The 8,965-nt window shown below is 41.1% G+C and overlaps 2 non-coding genes across 2 annotated transcripts; both read right to left on the bottom strand.

Moving 5' to 3' along the window:
- Positions 1-7,270: 7,270 nt before the first annotated feature.
- On the bottom strand, positions 7,271-7,344 carry trnat-ugu (transfer RNA threonine (anticodon UGU)). Its single transcript has one exon. It is a non-coding gene; the product is annotated as a tRNA-Thr (tRNA).
- A 1,111-nt stretch (positions 7,345-8,455) lies between these two features.
- On the bottom strand, positions 8,456-8,529 carry trnat-ugu (transfer RNA threonine (anticodon UGU)). The gene has a single exon. It is a non-coding gene; the product is annotated as a tRNA-Thr (tRNA).
- Between the last annotated feature and the right edge of the window lie 436 nt (positions 8,530-8,965).

The raw sequence follows: 8,965 nt of genomic DNA, 5'->3' as shown, positions 1-8,965 counted from the left end.
GATACCATGTTTCGTAGCTTGGCAACGTTTCTAAGATGGAAGAATGCGGTTTTTGTAACATTGGAAATATGATTTTCAAAAGACAAATTGCTGTCCAATATAACACCCAGATTTCTGACTGTAGAGGAAGTAACAGTACATCCGTCTAGTTGCAGATTGTAATCTACAAGATTCTGTGTGGTGTTTTTTGGTCCAATAATTAATATCTCTGTCTTATCCGAATTTAATTGGAGAAAATTATTTGTCATCCAATCTTTTACATTTTTAACACACTCTGTTAGCTTAGATAATTGGGAAGTTTCATCTGGTCTCGTTGAGATATATAGCTGAGTATCATCAGCATAACAGTGGAAGCTAATTCCGTATTTTCTAATAATATTACCAAGGGGCAACATGTATATTGAAAATAGAAGGGGACCTAGGACGGATCCTTGTGGCACTCCATATTTTACTGATGATAAATGAGATGACACCCCATTTAAGTAAACAAAATGGTAGCGATCGGACAGGTAGGATCTAAACCATCTTAGAGCCTGCCCTTGAATACCTGTATAGTTTTGTAATCGATCTATGAGTATGTCATGATCTATGGTGTCGAACGCAGCACTAAGATCAAGTAAGACTAGAAATGAGATGCAGCCTTGATCTGACGCAAGAAGCAGGTCATTTGTAATTTTAACAAGTGCAGTTTCTGTGCTATGGTGGGGCCTAAAACCTGACTGAAATTCTTCATACAGATCATTTTTATGCAGGAAGGTGCTCAATTGAGCAGACACAACTTTTTCTAAAATTTTAGACATAAATGGAAGATTTAAAATAGGCCTATAATTTGCCAGTACACTAGGATCTAGTTTTGGTTTCTTAATAAGAGGCTTGATAACCGCCAGCTTGAATGGTTTTGGGACGTGACCTAAAGATAACGACGAGTTAATGATATTGAGAAGCGGTTCTTCGGCTACAGGTAACAGCTCTTTTAGTAATTTAGTGGGTACAGGATCTAATAAACATGTTGTTGGTTTAGATACAGTGATAAGTTTATTTAGCTCTTCCTGTCCTATATTTGTAAAGCACTGCAGTTTATCTTTGGGTGCGATGGATGAAACTGAAGTGTTAGACGCTGTAGAATCTACATTCGCTATTGTATTTCTAATGTTATCTATTTTATCAGTGAAGAAATTCATAAAGTCATTACTATTTAACGTTGGTGGAATATTTGAATCAGGTGGCGTCTGGTAATTTGTTAATTTAGCCACTGTGCTAAATAAAAACCTTGGATTGTTTTGGTTATTTTCAATGAGTTTGTGGATATGCTCTGCCCTAGCAGTTTTTAGAGCCTGTCTATACATGGACATACTGTTTTTCCATGCAATTTTAAAAACTTCCAAGTTAGTTTTTCTCCATTTGCGTTCAAGACTACGAGTTACTTTCTTGAGAGAGTATTACTGTTATACCATGGCACAGTACGTTTTTCTCTAACCTTTTTCAATTTGATGGGGGCAACAGCTTCTAATGTATTAGAGAAAATAGTGCCCATGTTGTCAGTAATTTCGTCTAATTCATGTGTATTTTTGGGTACAAATAGCAGTTGAGATAGATCAGGCAGGTTATTTGCGAATCTGTCTTTGGTGGCTGGAACAATAGTTCTGCCCAGACGGTAACGCTGAGACATATAGTTAATATCAGTTATACGCAGCATGCACGATACAAGGAAATGGTCTGTAATATCATCACTTTGGGGTACAATATCTATAGCAGTAAGATCGATTCCATGCGATATAATTAGATCTAGTGTATGATTAAAACGATGAGTGGGCCCGGTGACATTTTGCTTGACTCCAAAGGAGTTTATTAGGTCAGTAAACGCAAGTCCTAATGTATCATTTGCATTATCAACGTGAATATTAAAATCTCCCATGATTAGCGCCTTATCAACTGTAACTAGAAGGTCTGAGAGGAAATCTGCAAATTCTTTTAGGAATTCTGTATACGGCCCTGGTGGTCTATACACAGTAGCCAGAGCAAGAGATACATTAGATTTCTTTTGCATGTCTGACAGTGTAACATTTAGCAGAAGTATTTCAAAAGAGTTAAACCTGTATCCTGTTTTCTGGGTAACATTGAGAATATCACTATACATTGTTGCAACACCTCCGCCACGACCAGTCTGACGGGGCTCATGCTTATAACAGTAGTTTGGTGGAGTAGACTCATTTAGACCAAAATAATCATTTGGTTTTAGCCAGGTTTCAGTCAAGCAGAGTACATCAAAACTATTTTCTGTGATCATTTCATTTACAATAACTGCTTTGGGTGAGAGTGATCTAATATTTATGAGCCCAAACTTTAAAAATTGTTTTTGTTCATTTACTTTACATTTTTCTGGTTTAATTACGATAAGATTTTTTCTAGATCCTACATTATATTTTGACCTCACTATTCGGGGAACAGACACAGTCTTAATAGTTTTTACAGCACAAGTACTTTTATCATTTAAGCGGGTGGAACAAAAGTCATCATAATAGTTATTAGAGAATTGTCTTACTAGTCACATGGAGCGAAGTGTCCTGGAGATGTTGTCAGAGAGCAGCTCTGCTCCGATTCTGCTGGGGTGTAATCCATCAGCGCGAAACAGCCTAGGACGCTCCCAGAAAAGATTCCAGTTATTAACAAATAGCAGTTTCTGTTCTTTACACCATGACAACAACCATTCATTTAAAGCAAAAAGTCTACTGAACCTTTCGTGTCCTCGTCGATACGTGGGTAGTGGTCCAGACACGACGATCGTCGCCGCGGGCGTCATGCTGCGAACCGTCTCGATCAGGCTGCTGAAGTCCCTCTTCAGCGTCTCCGTCTGCCGCAGCGTGGTGTCGTTAACCCCGGCGTGAAGCACGACCGCTCTGGGGCTCTCGTCGACCTTCAGGATCGCGGGTATCTGCGCAGAAACATCGAGAACACGAGCACCAGGCAAACAATGAGTGTGCACTTTACCTTCGGCTAACGTAGCACTTACGTGTCGGACGATGGAGTCTCCAATGATCACAGCGTCGCGTCCTGTCTCGCGGAGGGGAGCGAAGCGGTTCCGGATGGAGATGTCGAAGGCAGGAGGGGGAGAAGTCGTCGCAGTGAAGGACATCTGGGAAGATCGTGTCCTGGGTGCACCGGGCCTGTGCAGAGAAACACACGGAGTAGACGTGGTGGGACTGTTAGCAGATCGCTGTATACTTACCCCGGACTTTTGAGCGTCAGCCCGGGATGATTCCAGCACGGCTCTCCGCTCTCTCAGCTGGGCCTGCCTCACCTCCAGGTCGCGAATCTGCTTTCCCACGGCCTCGAGCTCGAGCTGCACAGAGTGGAGACATTCATCCGCCATTAAAGCAAGTAACAGTGAGTACAGCAGTGGTAATGTGTGTGAATAGAGTATTATCAATGTAAGCGCAGTTAGCTGCAACCACGCCGCTGATGCTAATGGGCTAAAAGCTAATAGCGGACCCGGGAGATCAAAATAAAACTAGTGATAGCCAGTGTTGGGAAGGTTACTTTGGAAATGTAATAGGTTACAGATTACAAGTTACCCTGTTTAAAATGTAATAGTAGTGTAACCTTTTCAATTACTTTATTAAAGTAATGTAACTAATTACTTTTGAGTACTTTTTGATTACTTTTCTAAATTTGTGAAAATTAAAGAATAATAAATAAAAGCATATACATCAACTTAAATACAGTTATCTAATAAGCATGTGTCGTATTCTGTGTAATAAACTCCTGAAACATTGGTGTTTTTTTTAAACTGCTGTATCTGTACATGATGATAGTTTTCTCAAAATAAGTAAAATGCACATGAAGTGACACAGAGCAGTTCTAGAAATTATGTTTATGTGCTCGTGTACTCCTATATTGAGATGGCAGAGGTTGAAAACACTGCGAGCTTCAGTAGGCCTATGTGTAGTAAATGAAACCATGTCTTTGCCATTAATTTACAGGAGGGGCGGACTGGGAAAAAAATTCAGACTGGAAAATTCAAACTCATACAAACAAATTCATGGACAAACCTATTTTTTGTATGGACCTGACATAAAAAAGGTTTAAATCTTTAATTTGGGGACATGCAAAATAATTAAAAGTTCTCTCCTGAACTGCACCTTCACTTCCATTTTTCTCTTCAGTCTCTTTATTTTGCCCTGTTATCCATCTCTCTCATGACTTTAATACTCAAAATTGAACAAAACTATACTTTACAATACATTACTCTACAATACTACAATATCTTTATAGAAAAATCCTAATACTGTACACGAGTCATGTTTTTCCCTTACAAAAAATTACCATGCTTTTATTAGCCTATATAAAAGTAAAATAACCTTGTTTTTTTTTGCAAATGGATTTGTATTTATTTTTAAATAAATACATTTGTAAAATAATTTTACATTTTTGGTTATCACAGTTTAACAATAGTAACCATTTTCTCTGGATTTATAGTTAAATATTAAAATGTTAATTTTCGTAAGGGTTGTGTTGTTGTCTGTCGTAGCTCCCCCTAAACCTATAAAAAAAAAATTGATTTTTTTTTCAGCTAAATTACTGCTGTAACGTTACAACAGATAATAATGATGGCCTTTATATAGTATTTTGAGTGATGACTGATGAGCAACGTGCTGCTGCTTGATTAATTAAATAAAAAAACAAATGCAAAAAAGCATCTTTACAGATGAAACTGACCTGAAACCCTGAACAGTAGTTCTGCTTCTCTGCTCCAGCAGTCCACTCTCACTCTCTCTCTCTCTCTCTCTCTCTCTCTCTCTCTCTCTCTCTCTCTCTCTCTCTCGCATTGATTACTCTGAGTCTGATCCAAACCGTTTGGCGGAGGCGCGGAGAGCGCGCGAGTCATGACTAACAATTCATGACTTATTAGAGATTTAATTATCAAATGGCGGATTCGCAAATGATCGCTTTAGTACATTCGGCAGGCAACTATACAAAAATGATATTAAATAGTGGGGCAAAATCGGCTGCCAGGCCACCGGGAATTGCCCCGGTTCTCCCGGTGTCCAGTCCGCGCCTGATTTCCACAGACACGCAGAATGTGCAAGTCATATATTGCATTTTTGGGGCTTTATATTCACAGACACTAGTCGATGTCATGTTTTGATTCAAGTGTACTGATGAAGTGATTTAGTCATCCAAAATGTGGCATATTCCGTCCGCGTTAGGCATTCCGGTTTTTATGACTGGATTCTACGAACCAGACTGTATTTCCGCATCCCGGAAATTATTAGGGTGGTATGTCTCAGAATAGTCAGTGCAATTTGGGAAAGAAATCAGTTAAATCTGTATGTGGATGTGTGTAAATATTCAAATGTAATCCCCTTTGTAATCGTAAAAAATTTCATAAGTAACTGTAATTTAATTACTCATTTTTTCTTAGTAACTGTAACTAATTACAGTTACAATAATTTTGTAATTAAATTACGTAACGGCGTTACATGTAACTAGTTACTCCCCAACACTGGTGATAGCGAGGCACTCTGATTGTTTTTGTTGTAGAATACAATAGAGGATATATTCACACGTTATATAAACGGAAACGATGATGTATAAAATTGATTTTTGAGTTAAAAATAGTCAATGAAAAGAATATAGTGACGGAGCTCAAACGCAGTACAGCCGCCAACAACAAACAGGAAAGCTGTGGCTTTCTCGCAATTTCCTTACTTTAAACGATGATAAAACTGAATGCATTGTTTTCAATACAAGATGCATGTCAGTAAATTCTAATTTAAGTTTGGGAGCTTTGACTCCATCTGCCAAACAAACTGTCAGGAATTTGGGCGTGACTTTCGATTGCAGCATGAAATTTGATACACAGATTAGCAATGTAGTAAAAATGAGCTTCTTCCAACTTCGTCTGCTGAGTAAAGTTAAGCCTTTTCTTGCAAGGCATGATTTGGAAAGAGCTTTACATGCCTTTATTAGTTCAAGGCTTGATTATTGCAATGCTCTTTATGTCGGTCTGAGTCAAACATCTCTTTCCCGTCTGCAACTTGTACAAAATGTTGCTGCTCGCTTTTTAACCAGTACTTCTAGAATAGCACACATTACTCCGGTTTTAGCTACTCTCCACTGGCTTCCAGTGCATTTTAGGATTGATTTTAAGATTTTATTGTTTGTTTTTAAAGCTCTAAATGGGCTAGCCCCTGAGCACCTGTCTGAGCTTTTAACTCTGGGTGGACAAAATCGTTGGTTGCGGTCTTCTGATCAATGCACTTTACAGGTCCCTAAGTCGAAGCATAAACAGTAAGGTGATAGGGCCTTTGCTGTTGCTGGCCCTAAGCTTTGGAATAAGCTCCCCCCTGACATGGGTACTGAAACAGACGTTGTACTCTTTAAAACCAAACTTAAAACTTATTTGTTTAAATTGGCATTTAATACGCAGTAGCGGTGTAACATTGTAAAATTGTAACATTTTTTTTTATTTTTCCTTTGTCCATTGATGTTTCTAAGTAATTATATATAGCTTATTGTTTATAATTTTATTCGAATATTGTGTTCGAATGATGTGTTATTTGTATCTGATGTGAAGCACTTTGGACACCTTGTGGCTGCTGTAAAGGGCTATAGAAAAAAAGTTTGATTTGATTGATGTGAAAGGCCTCATCTGGCAGTCTAGAAGTCCAGTTTGCTATCTATTGTGCCACAGAGCCTGTCAGCAACTGTTGACCTATTCAAAAGAGCGTCAGCATTATCAGGATCTGGTTTGGAAATGGAATCGCCAGCTGCCTTTGCTATCCCTGATTGCAGTCCGATCTCAGAAAAGCACATGCTTGAGGCACACAAGGGATGCGGTGAGGACAAAGGTCCATGGGCTGGTCAGCTTATGAGATTTTTCACAACTTTCTGTTGCCCAAGGGCATAAGCGTGCAATTTAATGATAAATGAAAGGCCAGAAGTCACCAATCTGTTTTGACTCAAACCCACAAACTTCATATGGGCTCACCCCGCAGACTAATAGTCCAATGCGCTACACTCTGCGCCACATGCAGTAGCTCCTTAAAGGCTTGCAGCGGTCCTAAACCAAGGATCACCTGTTTGCAAGGCAAGCTCTTTGACCAGCTGAGCCATGCTGCATTGCTGAGATGACTCTGGGCAGCATTCTTCGGCAGCATCTGAGGGCTGGTTCGCAAATTAAATTGCATGCTGCTCTAGCACTCCTCTGCACCCCCTTTTCACAGAGAGCAAAATCTCACAGCCCAAGGCAGCACTTGATCACCAGCAAAGGCACCGCTGGGATTCGAACCCAGGATCTCCTGTTTACAAGACAAGCGCTTTAACCAACTAAGCCACAGCGCCCTGTTGCTTTGTTGACTTGGGTCAGAATTCTTCGGCAGCAGCTGAGGGGTGGTTGGCAAATGAAATCGCATGCTGCTCTGATGCTCCTCTGTACCGCCTGATTGCGCAAAGCGAAACCACACAACCCAAGGTGGTGTTTGATTACCAGCAAAGACAGTGCTGGGATTTGAATTCAGTATGTCCTATTTACAACACAAGCTTTAACCAACTAAGCCACGGGCGCCAACCTGCACACACTCTCTCAGGGAGGGGCACTAAAGGGGATTAAAGCACCCAGATAAGAGGCCAACGGCCAGGCTCTGCACAGCCCAAAATGTTTTTTTTGACAACTGATTTGGGGTGGCCAGCTAGCCTCTGGGATTGTTGGCCAAGTGCCATTAGTTAACCTTTGAATGGACTCATCTGGCAGTCTAGAAGTCCAGTTTGCTATCTATTGTGCCACAGAGCCTGTCAGCAACTGTTGACCTGTTCAAAAGAGCATCAGCATTATCAGGATCTGATTTGGAAATGGAATTGCCTGCTGCCTTTGCTATCCCTGTTTGCAGTCCGATCTCAGAAAAGCACATGCTTGAGGCACACAAGGGATACTGAAGGCACCGCTGGGATTTGAATCCAGGATCACCCATTTACGAAACAGACGCTTTAACCAACTAAGCCACAGCACCAAGCAGAGCACTCAGATGGTGAGTAAGTTTATCAAAATATCCAGCAGTGAGGACAAAGGTCCACGGGCCGGTCAGCTTATGAGATTTTTCACAATGATAAATAAAATGATGAATAAAAGGCTAGAAGTCACCAATCTGTTTTGACTCAAACCAACAAACTTCATTTGGCGTCAAACCGCAGACTAATAGTCCAATGCACTACACTCTGCGCCACATGCAGTAGCACCTTCCCGGCTTGCAGCAGTCCATGCGCTATCCATTGCGCCACGTGTGGAGCTTTTGTTTCCTGGCTTGTGCCAGTCCGTTGAATTGAGTTCAGGCATTTGGGGAGCGGGAAGGCCAAGATATGTGGGTCTCTCTGCAATTGGCATGTGGTTGGAAAAGTGGAGGATCTGTAAGGGCTTCCTTTCCAAGAAAGAACCCACAGAGCAGATCCACCTGTTAAAAGGAACCGCTGGGAATCGAACCCAGGATCTCCTGTTTACAAGACAAGCGCTTTGACCAGCTAAGCCAAGGCGCCTTGCTGTATTGTTGACTTGGGTCAGAATTCTTCGGCAGCAGCTGAGGGGTGGTTGACAAATGAAATCGCATGCTGCTCTGACGCTCCTCTGTACCGCCTGATTGTGCAAAGCAAAACCACACAACCCAAGGTGGTGTTTGATTACCAGCAAAGACAGTGCTGGGATTTGAATTCAGTTTGTCCTATTTACGACACAAGCTTTAACCAACTAAGCCACGGCGCCAACCTGCACACACTCTCTCAGGGAGGGGCACTAAAGGGGATTAAAGCACCCAGATAAGAGGCCAACGGCCAGGCTCTGCACAGCCCAAAATGTTTTTTTTGACAACTGATTTGGGGTGGCCAGCTAGCCTCTGGGATTGTTGGCCAAGTGCCATTAGTTAACCTTTGAATGGACTCATCTGGCAGTCTAGAAGTCCAGTTTGCTATCTATTGT

The sequence above is a fragment of the Carassius carassius genome, chromosome 28 (assembly GCF_963082965.1).
Source record: "Carassius carassius chromosome 28, fCarCar2.1, whole genome shotgun sequence".
Lineage (NCBI taxonomy): Eukaryota > Metazoa > Chordata > Actinopteri > Cypriniformes > Cyprinidae > Carassius > Carassius carassius.
Note: the sequence above shows the minus strand (reverse complement) of the source record. Positions and strands in the feature narration are given on the sequence as shown.